The following is an 18,833-nucleotide window of genomic DNA, read 5'->3' on the forward strand; positions in this document are numbered from 1 at the left end:
TGGATCTCTTATCTGATGCATCCTAGTCCATACAAACTGCTTCCTAAAGTTAGTGACATTCAGGGTTTGCAAAATCTAATAGGCACATATTACCTGGTTTTGTATGCTGCTTCCCAAACACTGCTGCCGAGTGGCACGCTGTACCTCAAAGGACCCCGACGCGCGTTTCGCGATTGCTTCTTCCTGGGGGCATGTCTATGGCTGGGCATCATAGGATTTTATAGCATGAAGTGGCCAATAAGGTTGCAGCAGGGCGGGGCTAATAGCGGCGTGTCATGAAAGAAAGCATTTAAACTGCATTCTAAATAGGTATTCTAAGCTAGCCAATAAGGTACCAGGGCTGAACTCCGACCACCAATGAGGTTGTAGCAGGGCAGGGCTATTAGCAGCATCTCACAGGAGGAACATGCATATGCTGGACAGATCTACCAAAACAAGCCTTAATATTGTGACGGCACAGAACTGCTGACAGTGCGTCATATACTAACAATCCATATAGCTGCTGTTTGGTAAAACGTAATTCATTGCAGCACAAACAACCAGATGGAAGGCATAAAACCTATGCTACTAATAAGACACAAATTATTAAAAGGGTAAATTTAGCTTTTTTATATCTTTGAAAGGAGAACACACATGAGGTGAGTGCCCGAGTGTCCATCGTTGGGGCATAAGTAGTGTCACTGATATTTATAAATCTCCATACTGAAGCCAAAGATAAAATTGGAGGCGTGGGAAGTGAAACATCACATTGTGTATAGAATAATAGAAAAGTAAAGAAATTAGAAAGGGTAAGATGAAATTACCTGAAAATTAAATAATTAAGTAAATAGGTACTAATGTGAAATAACAATAATTAATGTGATTATATATATATATGTTTTTATAATAATAATTGTATTAATTATATGTGATAATGAAAATCCAAGAAAGAAAATAAAAATAATCGCTACCGACACCAGAAAACCCGATAGTGAGGAGCAACCACTACCTCCCCTGCAGGATGGAGGCAGATGGCCGCTACCATCACTCCTTGTATGATCCAGGGTTCTATTGCTGTTAGAATCTATAGAACAGAATCCATACACCAAGATACCAGAAAGTGCACAATATTTAATTATAAAATAATGTGTCTATACAAAGCTCTAATGTGTTTGTACTTCTATATGTCAGATACCTTCCAGCGGTTCTTGGCATATATTGCAGTGAACTAGCAGTGCTCATATCCTATGTACTAGACCCCAATCCTGAGCCTACCCAGAACTTGTCACCAGATGGCTGGTTGCCTTCACTATATAAAGCCGCCTTATACTGGCACTGGATTCTAATATGTATGTGCTTCAGCTGACCTCATATATACAATTGTTTTTTGCGCAGTCACTTTTTTAACTGTGTGTTTATTTTAACATGTTTACATAAAGGTGTAATTGTATTAAAAAAAAGAGAGAAACACTTCTTGATTCAATATGGTTTAATAACCAACTTTTGATCAGTATGTTCACATATCTAGTGAAGTGGTGCCCATCCTCGGCATAGGAAAATGGGCTTGGCTTATGTGTTTACTAAAAAGGTAAAATGGCTGCAAATGAAGTTTGTTCGGTACACAAAGCGCCGACCTGTTCATACTGCAGTTTTCAGCATTATGTTGTAATTCTGACATCGGAACATGAGCTGCTAATGAACTAGTTCCGGACTGGGCTATTTTCCATCTTCCTGACCAGGCACACACATTTTTATTTATTTGTTTTTTTGTACATGAACGTTTATCAGCTCTAAAAAATAAAAAATCTACCGTAATTTGGATATTTAAGTAATTGTTTCTGCTTCCTTTTGCTTTAAACGAGGCTTCATTTTTGTCAGTTTAAAAAATAAAAGTTTTCAACTTCAGAATTTTTTTTTTCAATGTCACTAAGTGTTTTACCACCAATAAATACTGTAAAAACAAATCTAAAAAAAAATTAGAGAAATTACATTTATTTGTCTGTTTTTATTGCATTATTTCAGCTGTCATCTCATTTAGCAGGAACACTAGAATCAGCACTTCCAGCCGTCCGCTGTGACATTGTCCACATGTCAGTACCGCAGTGCCATCGCCAGCAGAGTGCTGCACTGTGATCCTAAACTTTGTCCCCCCCACTTCAGCAAACACCCAGCAGGTGATGGGAGTCCTGACATGGGACAAGCCGATCCTGCCCACATTTACTATAGTCGTAGTGTGAGCTAGCTGTACACTTGGAAGAGGAAGTCCAGCATAAAATGTTCCAAAGCTTTATTGGATTTTCCCAAAAAATATAATGCACCTATTGGCAATTCCAAAACGTGTGCATAATGCCAACGCGTTTCCAGCTGAACACATTTCGTGTTTACAACAGAAATGAAAATGAGACAAACATTTCTAAAAACAAGGATGACAATTACACAGGGGAACAATTTGAAAAAAAAATTTCTGTTGAGTTAGGTTTTTGAGCTGATTTATACTAAAATTGCCATGCTGATTCCAAAAATGTAGTCAGTTTTTTTCTAGCACGTCAAGTTTTTCCTACACAACTTACCTGCCAGAGAAGCACAATTGCACTGATATCTGTAATAAGACTTGTTATCTGATTAGAATTCGACTCATATAGAGCTACGTGACAACTTGTAAGAGTAGTCACAACTTTGTCATGCCTATTTCTTATATATTTCATTTTTTGTTCATATTTGTACTATTTAAAAAAAAAAAAACACTTTTTAGGTACAGTAGTTTACATAGTTTTGAGAAGACAAAAATCCTATAGTTCAAAAACTTGACGTGATAGAGAAAAACTGAGATCATTTCTGGATTCAGCATCCAAAAATTAATTAAGAACAGTTGTCTGACCTAACTCTTAAAAAATTGTGTTCCCCAGTGTTATCAATCGAGAACGGCTGAGATCTTAGATCCAAATGAAAAGCACTAATAAGTGAATGGAGTTCTTATAGGAAAATCTCCCAGAAAATCCCCTGATAACGGTGCTATATCCAAATGGTGTGCAGGTAACACTTTGTATTTATAGAAGCAGTGTATGGCGCACAATACCAGGAATACAGCTGTATGGAGCAAGAGACACAATAATAACAAAAAACATATCTGCTATTCTTGACTGATAATTGGGCCACAAAAATGCAGAAATGTCAGTTTTGATCCAAGTCACTAATTGAAATCACGGAGAGCACATGGATGGCGTACATCTGTATTCTGTGCATTAACTCCTTCCCCCAAAAGACCTCATGTATGAAGGGGACCCTAATCCTTCTACAATGGGCAGATACTGGCTATATTATACAGTAGGCATCTGCCTTTAACAGCCACGGCTGGCACCAAGTTCTGACATCAGCATTTAAATGTAATGTGCCCAGGTGCCTGCCCCGGCTCCCATCGCCCCATCACCCTCTATCCCACAACGTGATCGCGGGGTACAGATGTGTCACTGCAAAGGGTCTGCTGAAAACTCATCACTGTCCTCCTGCCTGTTGGCTGAGCTCCGTAGGAAAGAATGGAGTGACCTGGACAATCATGTATCAAGGTTATTTTTACCGCAAAATTAACACCATAACCTCCCTCCACCACACCAAAGAAAAGCTGCTGGAATTTAATTTTTCTCTCACCGTTATACTAATCGCTGGAAGTTTTTCCCTATGTTTCAGTACATTAAATGGTAAAATGAATTGTGGCATTCAAAACTACAGCTCTTCCTGCAAAAAAAAGTGTCAGGGCTATTGAAACAAAGTAAGGAGAAAACAAAAGCACAAGAATGAAACACTCTGTCCCTTAAAGGGTTAACATTGTAATAGGTAGGAGAAGTTTGGGAACTTTATTTTTTTTTCTTACAAGTAAATTATTGATGAAACGCTTATGGTAAAAATGGACACACTGGGGAAAATGTGATGAAAATAGGCCTCATTCAGAAGTTTGAAGAGAAACACAGGCAATTTCTGTGTTTACTGTAAGTTCATGAAACCCCTTAAATATCTAAAAATAATAAACAACCTTTGTAGAGAGGAGGACGACTTCACCCCCAGCGCCACTTATTAGATGTAGCAATCCTAAAAGTCAGTGTCAACCCCTTAATGAACCTTGCCACGTAACTTAGGATAAGAACCCAAACCATTTACAGACAAGTGTTTCTGGGTATTTGCCCTATAAGTCTCCTCTCGTCAACTTTTCATTCTCCTTCGGTTCAAATGTTACCACTTGCCAAGTGTCACCATTCGTTTTCTGTAACGGGCAATGACCGTAACTGTGCAGTGCAGAAGTTTAATGCAGCCTCTGCCTTCTCTTTCCAGCTGTCAGATGTATTTCTAAGCTTTCTATAGACTTCTACTCTGGACCTTCAGAAGATGGATTCAACTCACTTTCTCTGCGATTCTCAGACTGAAGACGACGTAACTGTGTGTGTAGATATAGATAGATATCAAGCACCGTCCAAGTCATATTAGTCAGATGACCTGAAAGGTCCTGGAATTACTGGTGCAGAAGGTCCTGTAGCCTCCGTTCATTCCTTTCCTGCTCTGATCACACAGATCAGTGTCACAGGAGGACGGTCAGCAGCTCTCTGTGATAGGAGAGGACACGGTGTCTGCGTTCTCCTCCATCACAGCCTTAGCCCTATAAGACGCACACACTTTTTAATGAGTTTTTCTTGTGAAAAATGCGCCTTATAGTCCAAAAAAATGCTGTACCTCTGTTCATGTGCTGAGCTAGTTGTACAGTTAATAATAATCAGAACTCTTTATCCTTCATATTTTGGGACCACATCAGGGTTCTTAAAGGAAATTATGTTAACCCCTTCACGATGCATTCATTCCGGCAAACCGCCCTACATATACGGCACAATGATTGCACCATCTGACGAACAGATCCATCAGTCATCATCACTAGCTGACGCCCTGCAGAATATGCCTGCAGTTGGTACTAGCACCAATTGGTGGGTGTTTAACCCCTCTAATGCTGCTTTCAATAGCGGTAACTGCATTTATCTGCTTATAGAGGGATGGGGCACCCTCTTTGCGATCATATCATGATGATTAGTCTCCATTGTGCTCATAGGCCGAATAATGGCTACGAGGTCACCCAGTAGGGTGGCCTGTTAGGTGTTAACTTGAGCAGGACCTGACAAGCCTCCTGCCTGTGTGTGATTCACAGATTTAATACCATGCAATATATAAGCATTGTAGTGTATTAAACCAGCGATCACAGCAGGGAAAGTTGATGTTGTCCCATACTGGGACTAGCTAAAAAAGAAATTGTGAAATAAAATTTGAAAAAATGTGCAAAAATAAAAGGTAAAGTTCCCCCAAAAAAAGGAACAAGGAACAATGCTTTGCAAGAAAAAATGCTGTTTTTCTGTAACAAAAGTAAAGTGAAGAAAAAGGACACATATTTGGCATTGCCATGTTCAAAACAAACTACTCAATAAAACTCATATGTAGTTCATATGGTGATCCTCGTAAAAAAAACCATATAAAAAATATTGCTTTTTCGTCATACTGACACAAAAACCATAGAATAAAGTGATTAGAAAAATCACATGCAAAAAAATTGGTATCGATAAAATCATCCCTTTTGTCCCACAAAAAAAACAAGCCTTATATAGCTTCATCGACAAAAAAAATAGAGTATGATGGAAAAACAAATTATTGATGGTAAACATTTATTTTAGCTTGCAAAAGAAGCAAAACCTGAAAACACCTGTATAAATCTGGTATTACCGCGATCATACTGACCCAGAGAATAAAGTTGCCTGATCACTTTTACTGCGCGGTGAACAGCATGAAAAAAAAATAACCATTTATGAATTTCTGGTTTTTGGTCACGGTGCCACTCAAAAAAAATCGATCAAAAAATGTAATGTAGTCCAAAATGGTATGAATAAAAACGTCAACTCATCCCGCAGAAAACAAACCCCACACTGTAAAAATAGAAAAGTTATAGGTCTCAGAATATGGCGATGCAATAACAAATAACTTTTTTGTAAATCTGTGTTTTAGCATGCAAAAATAGCAAATTCTAATAATGCTAAATAACACTGGTGTCGCTGTAGTTTCTGACCTGAAGAATAAAGTCATCTAATCACGTTTACCTCATGGTGAACAGCATAAAAAAAATTAAGACCATTCCTGAATTGTTTTATGTTTGTTCATTTTGTTTCTCAAAAATTGGAATAAAAAGAAAATAAAAAATGTTATGTACTTTCAAATGACACCAATGAAAACTTAATTTAATCTCGCAAAACAACAAGCCCCTAGTCAGATCTGTTGTCTGTTAACAAAGGAGGTTGTAAAGTTCTTAGTAGTTCAGAGGCACTGGATAAGTGACATGGCTCCCAAGAAACCAATCCAATAAAATCCACTCTTGGAAAGTCAAATGGCTCCGTCGTCTTAGCCCTGCACCGTACCCAAACCACACTTAGCGTCAACATGTATGGCACTACTGCAAACAAGAGAACGCACTAAAAAGGGGGTTATCTGGGTCTAACCATTGATGATTCACTGGATATTTCTTCAATATGAGATCAGTGGTGTTACCTGTGGGTTCAGTATTCCCAATATACCCCTAGATGAAATGCTTCAGGTGGGGTGTAGTTTCCAAAATGGGGTCATGTGTGATGGGTTACTGCACTTCTGGCAGAACAAGGGCTCTACAAATGCAACATGGTACCCGAAACCGATAAACCATAGTCTGCATTTCACAACAGTACTCCTTTCTTTTGGAGCTCTACTGTGCGCCCAAACAGTAGTTTACCCCACATATGTGGTATTGGCGTACTCAGGAGAAATTGTGCAACAAATTGGGTGGTGCATTTTCTCTTGTAACTCTTGTGAAAATGAGAGACTTGCCACTTAAGCAATATTTGGGGGAAAAAATGTGGCATCGGCGTTCTTAGGAGAAATTGCACATCAAATTAGGTGGTCCATTTTCTCCTGTTACCCTTGTGAAAATGAAACATTTGCGACTCAAGTAACATTTTTGGGGAAAAATATATCATTTTTCATTTTCACTGTCCAATATTTTAAAATTCTGTGAAGCACGTGTGGCTACAAAATGGTGATGAGCCTTAGGTAAATGTCTTAAGTGGTGTAGTTTCCAAAGTGGGGTCACTTATGAAGGAGGGTTTCTGCTGTTTTGGCACCTTGAAGGGCTCTTTAAATGTGATAAGATGTCTGCAGTCTATTCTGGCCAAGTCTGCACTCTATAAGTCAAATGGCGCTCCTTCACTTCCGAGCCTCCCATGTGCCCAAACAGTAGTTTCACCCAACATATGGGGCATCGGCATACTCAGGAGAAATTGCGCAACAAATTGGGTGGTGCATTTTCTCCTGTTACTCTCGTGAAAATGAGAGATTTGCCACTTAAGCAACATTTTTGTGGAAAAAATATGTGGCATCGGGGATCTTAGGAGAAATTGCACATCACATTGGGTGGACCATTTTCTACTATTACTGTTGTGAAAATGAAACATGTGCGACTCCAGCAACATTTTTGGAAAGAAAAAACGTAAATTGTCATGGTCCAATGTTTTACATTTGTCTGAAGCACCTGTGGGTTTAAAATTTTCACCACACCCCTAGATACATTACTTGAGGGGTGTAGTTTCCAAAATGGGGTTACGTGTAGGGTGTTTCTTATGTTTTGGCACTTTGGGGGCTCTTCAAAAGTGACATGGCTTTCACAGTCTGTCTGAGCTCAAAAGACAAATAGCGCCTGTGCCCAAACATGAATTTTCCATCACATATGGTGCATCCGCATACTCAGGAGAAAATGCACAACATATTGGGCACTCCATTTTCTCCTGTCACCCTTGTGACAATGGGAAAAAAAGCTAATATTTTGAGGGAAAAAAATCACTTTTCATTACTTCCACATCAGGTTTCAAAAATGATGATGACATGAGGGCATAAAAAATGTAAAGTTCAAAAATTGCACATTTTTCTAAATGTTCGTCAAATTTTAGGTATTTTCATAAAGAGTTTGCCTAGAGTACTCTGGTTTGAACGGAATATCGTGGGTGCTCGAGTGATATTTTTGAGTCCCTGTGGCCACATGTTTTGCAGCTATTCGACATTCACAAAACATGCTGGGATTGCCTGACAAACACAGGCAATCCCCATATATATTGTGACCAACAGCTACAAAACATGCAGCTGTGAGGACTCGAACATGTCACTCGAGCACCCACAATACTCTGTGCATACCTGAGCATCCTAGGCAAGCTTGAGTAACGAGCACTTGCGCTTATCACTAATTACCATATTAGGGTATGTGTCCATGGTCCAGAATCCCAGCGCTTTGGACTCAACGGATACCCCGCTCTGCCCAAAGCGCTGCCCCTTTTGTACGCACGGTGATTCCGCCTGTGTTCATGTCTATTGCTCCATTCCCTGACAGCAAGCAGCTTGAATGGTAAACATATCATTCATTCTCTGAACTGAAATATCCTGCATGTCTATTGCTCCATTCCCTGACAGCAAGCAGCTTGAATGGTATCTGTGTCATTCTATCTTCGGCATTGAATCCTGCATATATCTATATATGTTAGTCATCTTATTATGCATTTGTTTGTGTTTATAGATATTTAACTCACTTCTGCTTGTCCTTATGCAGAGAGATCACATACAGTGGGGCAAAAAAGTATTTAGTCAGTCAGCAATAGTGCAAGTTCCACCACTTAAAAAGATGAGAGGCGTCTGTAATTTACATCATAGGTAGACCTCAACTATGGGAGACAAACTGAGGAAAAAAAATCCTGAAAATCACATTGTCTGTTTTTTTATCATTTTATTTGCATATTATGGTGGAAAATAAGTATTTGGTCAGAAACAAACAATCAAGATTTCTGGCTCTCACAGACCTGTAACTTCTTCTTTAAGAGTCTCCTTTTTCCTCCACTCATTACCTGTAGTAATGGCACCTGTTTAAACTTGTTATCAGTATAAAAAGACACCTGTGCACACCATCAAACAGTCTGACTCCAAACTCCACTATGGTGAAGACCAAAGAGCTGTCAAAGGACACCAGAAACAAAATTGTAGCCCTGCACCAGGCTGGGAAGACTGAATCTGCAATAGCCAACCAGCTTGGAGTGAAGAAATCAACAGTGGGAGCAATAATTAGAAAATGGAAGACATTCAAGACCACTGATAATCTCCCTTGATCTGGGGCTCCACGCAAAATCCCACCCCGTGGGGTCAGAATGATCACAAGAACGGTGATCAAAAATCCCAGAACCACGCGGGGGGACCTAGTCAATGAACTGCAGAGAGCTGGGACCAATGTAACAAGGCCTACCATAAGTAGCACACTACGCCACCATGGACTCAGATCCTGCAGTGCCAGACGTGTCCCACTGCTTAAGCCAGTACATGTCCGGGCCCGTCTGAAGTTTGCTAGAGAGCATTTGGATGATCCAGAGGAGTTTTGGGAGAATGTCCTATGGTCTGATGAAACCAAACTGGAACTGTTTGGTAGAAACACAACTTGTCGTGTTTGGAGGAAAAAGAATACTGAGTTGCATCCATCAAACACCATACCTACTGTAAAGCATGGTGGTGGAAACATCATGCTTTGGGGCTGTTTCTCTGCAAAGGGGCCAGGACGACTGATCCGGGTACATGAAAGAATGAATGGGGCCATGTATCGTGAGATTTTGAGTGCAAACCTCCTTCCATCAGCAAGGGCATTGAAGATGAAACGTGGCTGGGTCTTTCAACATGACAATGATCAAAAGCACACCGCCAGGGCAACGAAGGAGTGGCTTCGTAAGAAGCATTTCAAGGTCCTGGAGTGGCCTAGCCAGTCTCCAGATCTCAACCCTATAGAAAACCTTTGGAGGGAGTTGAAAGTCCGTGTTGCCAAGCGAAAAGCCAAAAACATCACTGCTCTAGAGGAGATCTGCATGGAGGAATGGGCCAACATACCAACAACAGTGTGTGGCAACCTTGTGAAGACTTACAGAAAACGTTTGACCTCTGTCATTGCCAACAAAGGATATATTACAAAGTATTGAGATTAAATTTTGTTTCTGACCAAATACTTATTTTCCACCATAATATGCAAATAAAATGATTAAAAAAACAGACAATGTGATTTTCAGGATTTTTTTTTCTCAGTTTGTCTCCCATAGTTGAGGTCTACCTATGATGTAAATTACAGACGCCTCTCATCTTTTTAAGTGGTGGAACTTGCACTATTGCTGACTGACTAAATACTTTTTTGCCCCACTGTAACTGTTTCAAAGGGGTTTATGATCCATGTAGACCTGGACATTTGTTTATCTGATCACTACATTTATTGTGTCCTGCTGTCTCAACTGAGTTAGATTGATTGTTAACGAGAGGGGGAGAAAAAAAAAAAAGTGAGATCTAAGAGTTAGCCTTCTATAAATGTAGACATAGCTTGGGGATGAATTCGTGCAGGGGTGCTTTCGTGCACTATTATTTGTGTACATTTATTCAAAGTACTTTTTTCTAAGTACTCGGCAGTTATAACATGGCAGTTAGACAGGGCAGGAGACAGGTAAGACAATCTAAATCTATTCACTATTCATTTGGAACAGAACAAATACTCACCATATGTATTTGTATAATCTATATCCTGGCTGCTGCATTCACTCACATTCACCGCCCTTGCATAAACTCTTTACACTCCATCCATATCGGCCCCTCTGTCCTTGCCTCTCCTATGTATACCACTCATGCTCTGTTCACATTGCTTAACAGCGCAGATCCATTCAGTCCCACCATCCAACACAAGAGACGCTCTCACAAATCACTTAACCATCTGCTCACTCTTTCTATCCTCCTTCTCCTAGTCGCTGGAGACATCTCTCCCAACCCCGGCCCCCCATGTTATAGCCAGTCAAACCTCCCAATTGCTACACCCAGAAACCCCTCTAACCTTATTAATATTCCATGCATGCCTTCTGTCTCTTTCAATTGTGCCCTTTGGAATTCTCGCTCTGTGTGTAATAAACTCTCCTTCATCCATGACTTCTTCCTTTCTAATTCTCTTAATCTCCTGGCTCTTACTGAAACCTGGATCCAGCAGTCAGACACCACCGCTGCTGCTGCTCTTTCATATGGTGGACTACACTTTTCTCATACCTCAAGATCAGACAACAGAGCAGGTGGAGGCGTTGGTCTGCTCCTTTCACCCAAATGTACCTTTCAAGTTATCCCCCAAGTACCCTCACTTGTATTCCCTTCCTTTGAGGTCCATGCTGTCAGACTCTACGTCCCCTTCTCCATGCGAGTGGCGGTGGTGTATCGTCCTCCCGGCCCCTCTCATCAGTTCCTGGATCACTTTGCCACCTGGCTTCCACACTTTCTCTCCTGTGACACCCCCACCCTTATCATGGGTGATTTTAACATTCCCATTGCTTCTCCCCTCTCCCCATCTGCTTCTCACCTTTTATCTCTAACCTCCTCTTTCGGCCTCTCGCAGCATACTAACTCTCCAACGCATGAAGATGGAAACTCCCTTGACTTGGTCTTCTCCCGGCTTTGCTCAGTGAATGATTTCACAAACTCCCCTCTCCTGCTCTCTGACCACAACCTTCTTTCATTCTCTATCAAGAACTGCCATCCCGCTCAGGTCACCCCCACTTTCCACACTTATAGAAACATACAGGCCATTAACACCCAGAAACTTATGAAGAACTTGCAGTCCTCATTGGCCCCAATCTTCTCCATCTCATGTCCTGATTCTGCTCTGAAGCATTACAATGAAACCCTGCAAAGTGCCCTGGATGAAGCTGCACCTCCTATACATAGAACAACTCGGCACAGACGGCGACAACCGTGGCACACGCTGCAAACACGTTTCCTGCAGCAGTGCTCCAGGTGCGCCGAACGTCTGTGGAGAAAATCTAATCTACCCGAAGATTTCATCCATTATAAGTTCATGCTAAAAACATACAACTCTGCCCTTCACCTCTCCAAACAAACCTATTTCAACACCCTCATCACCTCACTGTCAAATAACCCTAAACGTCTCTTTGACACTTTCCAGTCCCTACTCAACCCAAGAGAGCAGGCCCCAACCACAGATCTCCACGCTGACGATCTGGCCAATTACTTCAAAGAAAAAATTGACCACATTTGACAGGAAATCATCTCCCAATCTCTTCATACCATGCACTGTCCTCCCTCCCCCACTGCATCTAGTTCACTCTCTGACTTTGAACCAGTTACAGAAGAAGAAGTAAGCAGGCTCCTTGCATCTTCTCGCCCGACCACTTGCACCAGTGACCCCATTCCGTCACATCTCCTCCAGTCCCTTTCCCCGGCAATCACCACTCACCTAACAAAAATATTCAACCTTTCCCTCACTTCCGGTATTTTTCCCTCCTCATTTAAGCATGCCATCATACATCCATTACTTAAAAAACCCTCCCTCGACCAAAATTGTGCCGCTAATTATAGACCTGTCTCTAATCTTCCCTTCATCTCTAAACTCCTCGAACGCCTGGTCCACTCCCGTCTTACCCTCTATCTCTCAGATAACTCTCTTCTCGACCCTCTTCAATCTGGTTTCTGCTCTTTACACTCTACTGAAACTGCCCTCACTAAAGTCTCTAATGACCTATTAACAGCTAAATCTAATGGTCACTACTCCATGCTAATTCTCTTGGATCTCTCTGCAGGATTCGATACTGTGGATCATCAGCTCCTCCTCACTATGCTCCGCTCCATCGGCCTCAATGACACCATTCTCTCTTGGTTCTCCTCCTATCTCTCTGACCGATCCTTCACTGTATGTTTTGCTGGTTCCTCCTCCTCTCACCTTCCCCTTACTGTTGGGGTTCCTCAAGGATCAGTCCTAGGCCCCCTCCTCTTCTCTTTGTATACCGCCCCTATTGGTCAAACAATCAGTAGATTTGGTTTCCAGTACCATCTCTATGCTGACGACACCCAATTATACACTTCTGCTCCTGTTATAACGCCGACCTTTTTAGAAAACACCAGTGATTGTCTTACCGCTGTTTCTAACATCATGTCCTCCCTCTATCTGAAACTGAACCTGTCAAAAACTGAACTCCTCGTGTTCTCTTCCTCTACTAACCTACCTTTGCCTGACATTGCCATCTCCGTGTGCAGTTCCACCATTACTCCAAAGCAACATGCCCGCTGTCTTGGGGTCATCCTTGATTCCGAGCTTTCATTCACCCCCCACATCCGATCACTGGCTCGCTCTTCTTATCTGCATCTCAAAAACATTTCTAGAATTCGCCCTTTTCTTACTTTCGACTCTGCAAAAACTCTTACTGTCTCACTTATTCATTCTCGTCTGGACTATTGTAACTCTCTACTAATCGGCCTCCCTCTTACCAAACTCTTCCCGCTCCAATCTGTCCTGAATGCTGCTGCCAGGATCATATTCCTCACCAACCGTTACACCGATGCCTCTACCTTGTGCCAGTCATTACACTGGCTACCCATCCACTCCAGAATCCAGTACAAAACTACTACCCTCATCCACAAAGCACTCCATGGCTCAGCACCACCCTACATCTCCTCTCTGGTCTCAGTCTACCACCCTACTCGTGCCCTCCGCTCCGCCAATGACCTCAGGTTAGCATCCTCAATAATCAGATCCTCCCACTCCCGTCTCCAAGACTTTACACGTGCTGCGCCGATTCTTTGGAATGCACTACCTAGGTTAATACGATTAATCCCCAATCCCCACAGTTTTAAGCGTACCCTAAAAACTCATTTGTTCAGACTGGCCTACCGCCTCAACACATTAACCCAACTATCCCTGTGTGGCCTATTAAAAAAAAAAAAACAAAGAAAAAAAAAAAAAAAAACATAATCAGGTTCCTCGCATCAGTTTCTTATACACTTTATGCAGTTAATAGCACTCTGTGTCTGTACTGCTACATACTTAGGCTGTCAACTGGTTCATGCAGCTTTACATGAACACCCGAGCCTTATACTATGGCTGGTCCAAATAACTAAAGCAATTGTTACCATCCACCTCTGGTGTCTCCCCTTTTCCTCATAGGTTGTAAGCTTGCGAGCAGGGCCCTCATTCCTTCTGGTATCTGTTTTGAACTGTGATTTCTGTTATGCTGTAATGTCTATTGTCTGTACAAGTCCCCTCTATAAGTTGTAAAGCGCTGCGGAATATGTTGGCGCTATATAAATAAAAATTATTATTATTATTATTGAACACAGGCGGAATCACCGCATCCTATTCATAGACTGTGTTGTTTATCTTGCGGAGATGGAGTGTCTCCGCAAGATAAATAGACATGCTGCGGTCTATAAAGACGCGCCATGTGCGTATACGCTGGTCTGCCACCTGTGTGTTTGTACGCATAGTGGATATGAGATTTCATAAAATTCCCTCCACTATGCTGTAACATCTGGATGCTGCGTCTGTACGCAGCGTCCAATCCGCAGCAATTACTGAAGGAATACGCCCCATGGAAACATACCCTAAGGGCTCATTTCCACATGTGAGACATACGTCCGTGTCTCGCAGGTTAAAACCCTCTTCTGGCGCCGGCACTTGGGAGCGGAGTGTGCGGCTCCATGTGTTGCTATGCGGCCGCACGCTCCGCTCTGGAGTACCGGTGCCAGAAGAGGGTTTTAACCTGCGAGACACGGACGTATGTCTCGCATGTGGAAATGAGCCCTAAAAGTGAAACTGGTCAGAATTAAAAAAGTTTGGCCTGGTCAGGAAGGTGAAAACCTTTTGCCGTGTGAAGGTATTAAAGACGCACTCTGCATGTATACAGGACAATTACATTGTACGCAATTAAATCAACAACAATTACACAGAACATACTGTACACATCTCTGTGGATTGGGTCATAAGAAATAGAACTTGGTGGAAAGTGATTGACTTCAAATAACCCTTGAGAGCAAGTTTTCAGCCACAGACACTTGAAGGTACTACGTGAAAAAATATTTGTGCTACAACATTAAGGGTAAGTTTACACTAGGCGGTTTTTCTGCTTTTTTCTGAAGCTAAACCTGATCTCTTGGCAGGAAAGAAGCTGCAGAAAAAAAGCATGTTTCCTTTTTTTTTCTTGCATTTTTACTGTGGTTTTGGCATGCTAGATTCGTCTCTTTAGCAAGCTGATAAAGTTTAGTATTGAAAATAAAAGTCCTATTCTATACAATCAGGTTTGACGCCAATAGAAACAGCAAAACCCGATGCCTGTGTGTTTGGTGCTTTTTTTTCAGTGTTTTTTCACCACCCATTCAAGTCAATGGGTGAGAAACACTGAAAAAACACAGAAAGAAGTGACATGTTTGTGCAAAAAAACATGCAAAGAACAAAATCCTGATGACAATAAAAACAAGATGTGTGTGTGAGATTTCTGAAATCTCGTAGACTTATCTGGTACTGTAAAATGCATCTGAAAACTTGCATAAAAAAACGCTACAAAAACGCCTAGTGTGATCTTAGCCTTAAACTAGGTAGAGTAAGTTGGAATAGATTGATGAATCTAAATTTGCAGTCAATACAAAGCAATTGTGTACATCCATGGGGGCAGCAGAACTCAGCTGCTTAATCAGCATCCTGCCATCAGTAGCTGAACGTCCTTGACCTCATTTCTCAGCATGTACTTTTAGGGTATGTGCACACGTTGCGGATTTCTTGCAGAAAATTCCTGAAGAAAACCTGAAATTTTCTGCAAGAAATCCGCATTTTTTTTTTTTGCGTTTTTTTTCCGTTTTTTTAGCATTCTGCAAGCGTAATTAGCTTGCAGAATGCTAAAGTTTTCCAAGCGATCTGTAGCATCGCTTGGAAAACTGACTGACAGGTTGGTCACACTTGTCAAACATAGCGTTTGACAAGTGTGACCAACTTTTTACTATAGATGCAGCTTATGCAGCATCTATAGTAAAAGATAGAATGTTAAAAATAATAAAAAAAATAAAAAAATGCTTATACTCACCCAGACATCTCCTCAGCGGCGTCCGTTCCTCTTTCTCTAGCTGGCGTGTGCGCACAGGACCTTCCGTGACGTCACGGTCCGGTCACGTGAGCGGTCACATGACCGCTCACGACCAATCACAGGACAGTGACGTCATTCGGCGAGGTCCTTCAGCGCACACCAGCTACAGGAACCAGCCAGCGTGCAGCACAGAGGCGGGAACACAGCGCCGGACATCGAGGGTGAGTATAGGACTGTTTTTTATTTTATTTCTTATTTTTTTACCAATTATATGGTGCCCAGTGCGTGGAGGAGAGTTTCCTCTCCTCCACCCTGGGTACCAACCGCACATAATCTGCTTACTTCCCGCATCGTGGGCACAGCCCCGTGCGGGAAGTAAGCAGATCAATGGACCCCTAGGTGTGCGGAATCCCCGCAATTCCGCATTTTTAATGAACATGTTGCTTTTTTTTCCGCTATGCGATTTTTTCGCGGAAAAAATCGCAACATTTGCACAAAAAATGCGGAATACCTTGTAAATAATAGGAGGCATAGGTTAGCGTTTTTTTCGCGTTTTTATCACGTTTTTATAGCGAAAAAAACGCGAAAAAAACGCTAACAATCCTGAACGTGTGCACATACCCTTACTGTCACTGTCTTCGGCCTCTCTGTTATGACTATTCTGCTTGACAGACAGAAGAACAGGAACAGAGACAAAGATCGGCCTCCGCTTCTGTAATTTGTATCAGCAATCGTACAGCAAATTACACAGAAGGTAGATACCTAGTGACCAACACTATAGAGTGATTTTTCAGGATGAGCAGTCAACCCCCTGCCTGTGAGCTGTAGATGCTGCTGTCAGAGATTAAAAGTGTCATTTAACAGGTCAACAGAATTGGGCAGAGCTCTGCCTCACATATGGCTGTTTACAGGCAGATGATGGCTGAGATTCAGCCATCACCTGCCATCAAAGATGTGGGTTCAGCTCCTGAGTTACTCCATGGCAAGGAACTAATATCCATCTCCTCTCTTCACACAGGTATGCACTGAATATCCCCAGCTCTCCCTGGATCCTGAATGTCTTTGTATATTGCAATGATTTTCTGTGTGTCAGCAAGCACCCTGAATGGTAATTTCATGTCATTCAACTCCTTTGCTAGAATTCATCATCAGTTACATGGTTTTCAGTGCTCAATATTGTAGCTCCGGGGGGGGTCTCTGTAGATGTTCACCACAGGAGAGGTGTTTAGTATAGAGATGTAATCAGGACTGCATCTTTGATCATCTATCCACACCAGGATGTGTTGAGCAGCTGTCCCTAATTTGTAACTAACCAGCTCCCATAATCCCGCTGTCCTCTCCCTGCACTGGGGGCCTATAAATTTAGACTCATTTTTAGGGGTGCACGCATGTGTGGGGTCGCACGCATTCAGCAAACCATTGCATTAGACAAGCATCAAGTTATAGGGCAGTTGTTCCATGGCAGTTAGTCAGGGCAGGAGTCAGGTAACCCACACTCTGCTCTCCCTTCTATACATGTGCTATATTCCTATCCTCCTATGTACCCTTACCATCCACATCCACCGCCCAATCCCCCCTCCATCACCACTCATATACATCAGCTCCTCTCTCCTTCCCTCTCCCATGTACAACTCTCATGCACTTCTCACCTTCCTGAAAAACCTCAGCCCGTCTCGCCCAAACACACTGCACAAAAAATCTTCTTACAATTCCAAAAACTTCTTGCTTTTTATCTTCCTACTCCTACTGATTTCGGGAGACATCTCCCCCTACCCTGGTCCACCATCCCACAACCTCAACTGCTACCCTACCTCACATGAAAACCATTCTAACCTTATTAATATTACTTGCACTCCCTCATCTCCTTTTAATTGTGCCCTTTGGAATCCACGGTCTGTATGTAACAAGCTTCCTTTCCTGCACAACTACTTTCTAAACAACTCTCTAAATCTATTGGCCCTCACTGAAACCTGGATCCAGGATTCTGACACTGTCTCCCCTGCTGCCATTTCCCATGGTGGCCTACAATTCTCCCATTCCCCGAGACCCACAAACAGACCTGGTGGTGGAGTCGGCATACTCCTCTCCACACAATGCACCTTCCAGGTCATCCCCCCCAGCCCCATCACTCTCATTCCCTTCTTTTGAGGTCCACACCATCAGGCTCTTCCGTCCCCTCTCCCTCAGAGTAGCAGTCATATACCGGCCCCAGGCTCACCCTCCCACCTCCTGGACCATTTCTCTGCCTGGCTGCCGCACTTCATGTCCTCAGAACTCCCAACCCTTATCCTGGGAGACTTCAACATCCCCATAAACAGCCCCACTTCTACATCTGCATCCCAGCTTCTATCACTAACCACTTCGCTTGGCCTATCACAGCTCTCAACCTCTGAGACACACAAGGACGGTAACACCCTTGACCTGGTCTTTGTCCGGCTGTGTTCAATCTCCTACCTAAATAACTCACCGCTTCCCCTCTCTGACCACAACATTCTCTACTTCATGCTCACAAATCCTTGCTCACCCAGCACCCTCCTACCTACCATTCAGTCAGAAACCTACAAGCCATTAACCCTCATACACTTTCAGACTCCTTACACTCATCACTGTCCCCAATCTCTTCTCTTTCCTGTCCTGATCTGGCTGTACATCACTACAATGACACTCTTAAAAGCACCCTGGACCAAGTAGCTCCCCTCACCATCAGAACCTCCAAACACAGATTAAAACAGCCCTGGCTCACATCGCAAACACGATTTCTCCAGCGATGCTCTAGCTGTGCTGAACGCTTATGGAGGAAAACTCGCACACCAGAAGACTTCATACACTTCAAATTTATGTTAAAAACCTATAACTATGCCCTTCACCTCGCCAAACACACCTACTTCATCACCCTGATCTCCT

This window comes from Ranitomeya variabilis, chromosome 2 (genome assembly GCF_051348905.1).
Source record: "Ranitomeya variabilis isolate aRanVar5 chromosome 2, aRanVar5.hap1, whole genome shotgun sequence".
NCBI lineage: Eukaryota > Metazoa > Chordata > Amphibia > Anura > Dendrobatidae > Ranitomeya > Ranitomeya variabilis.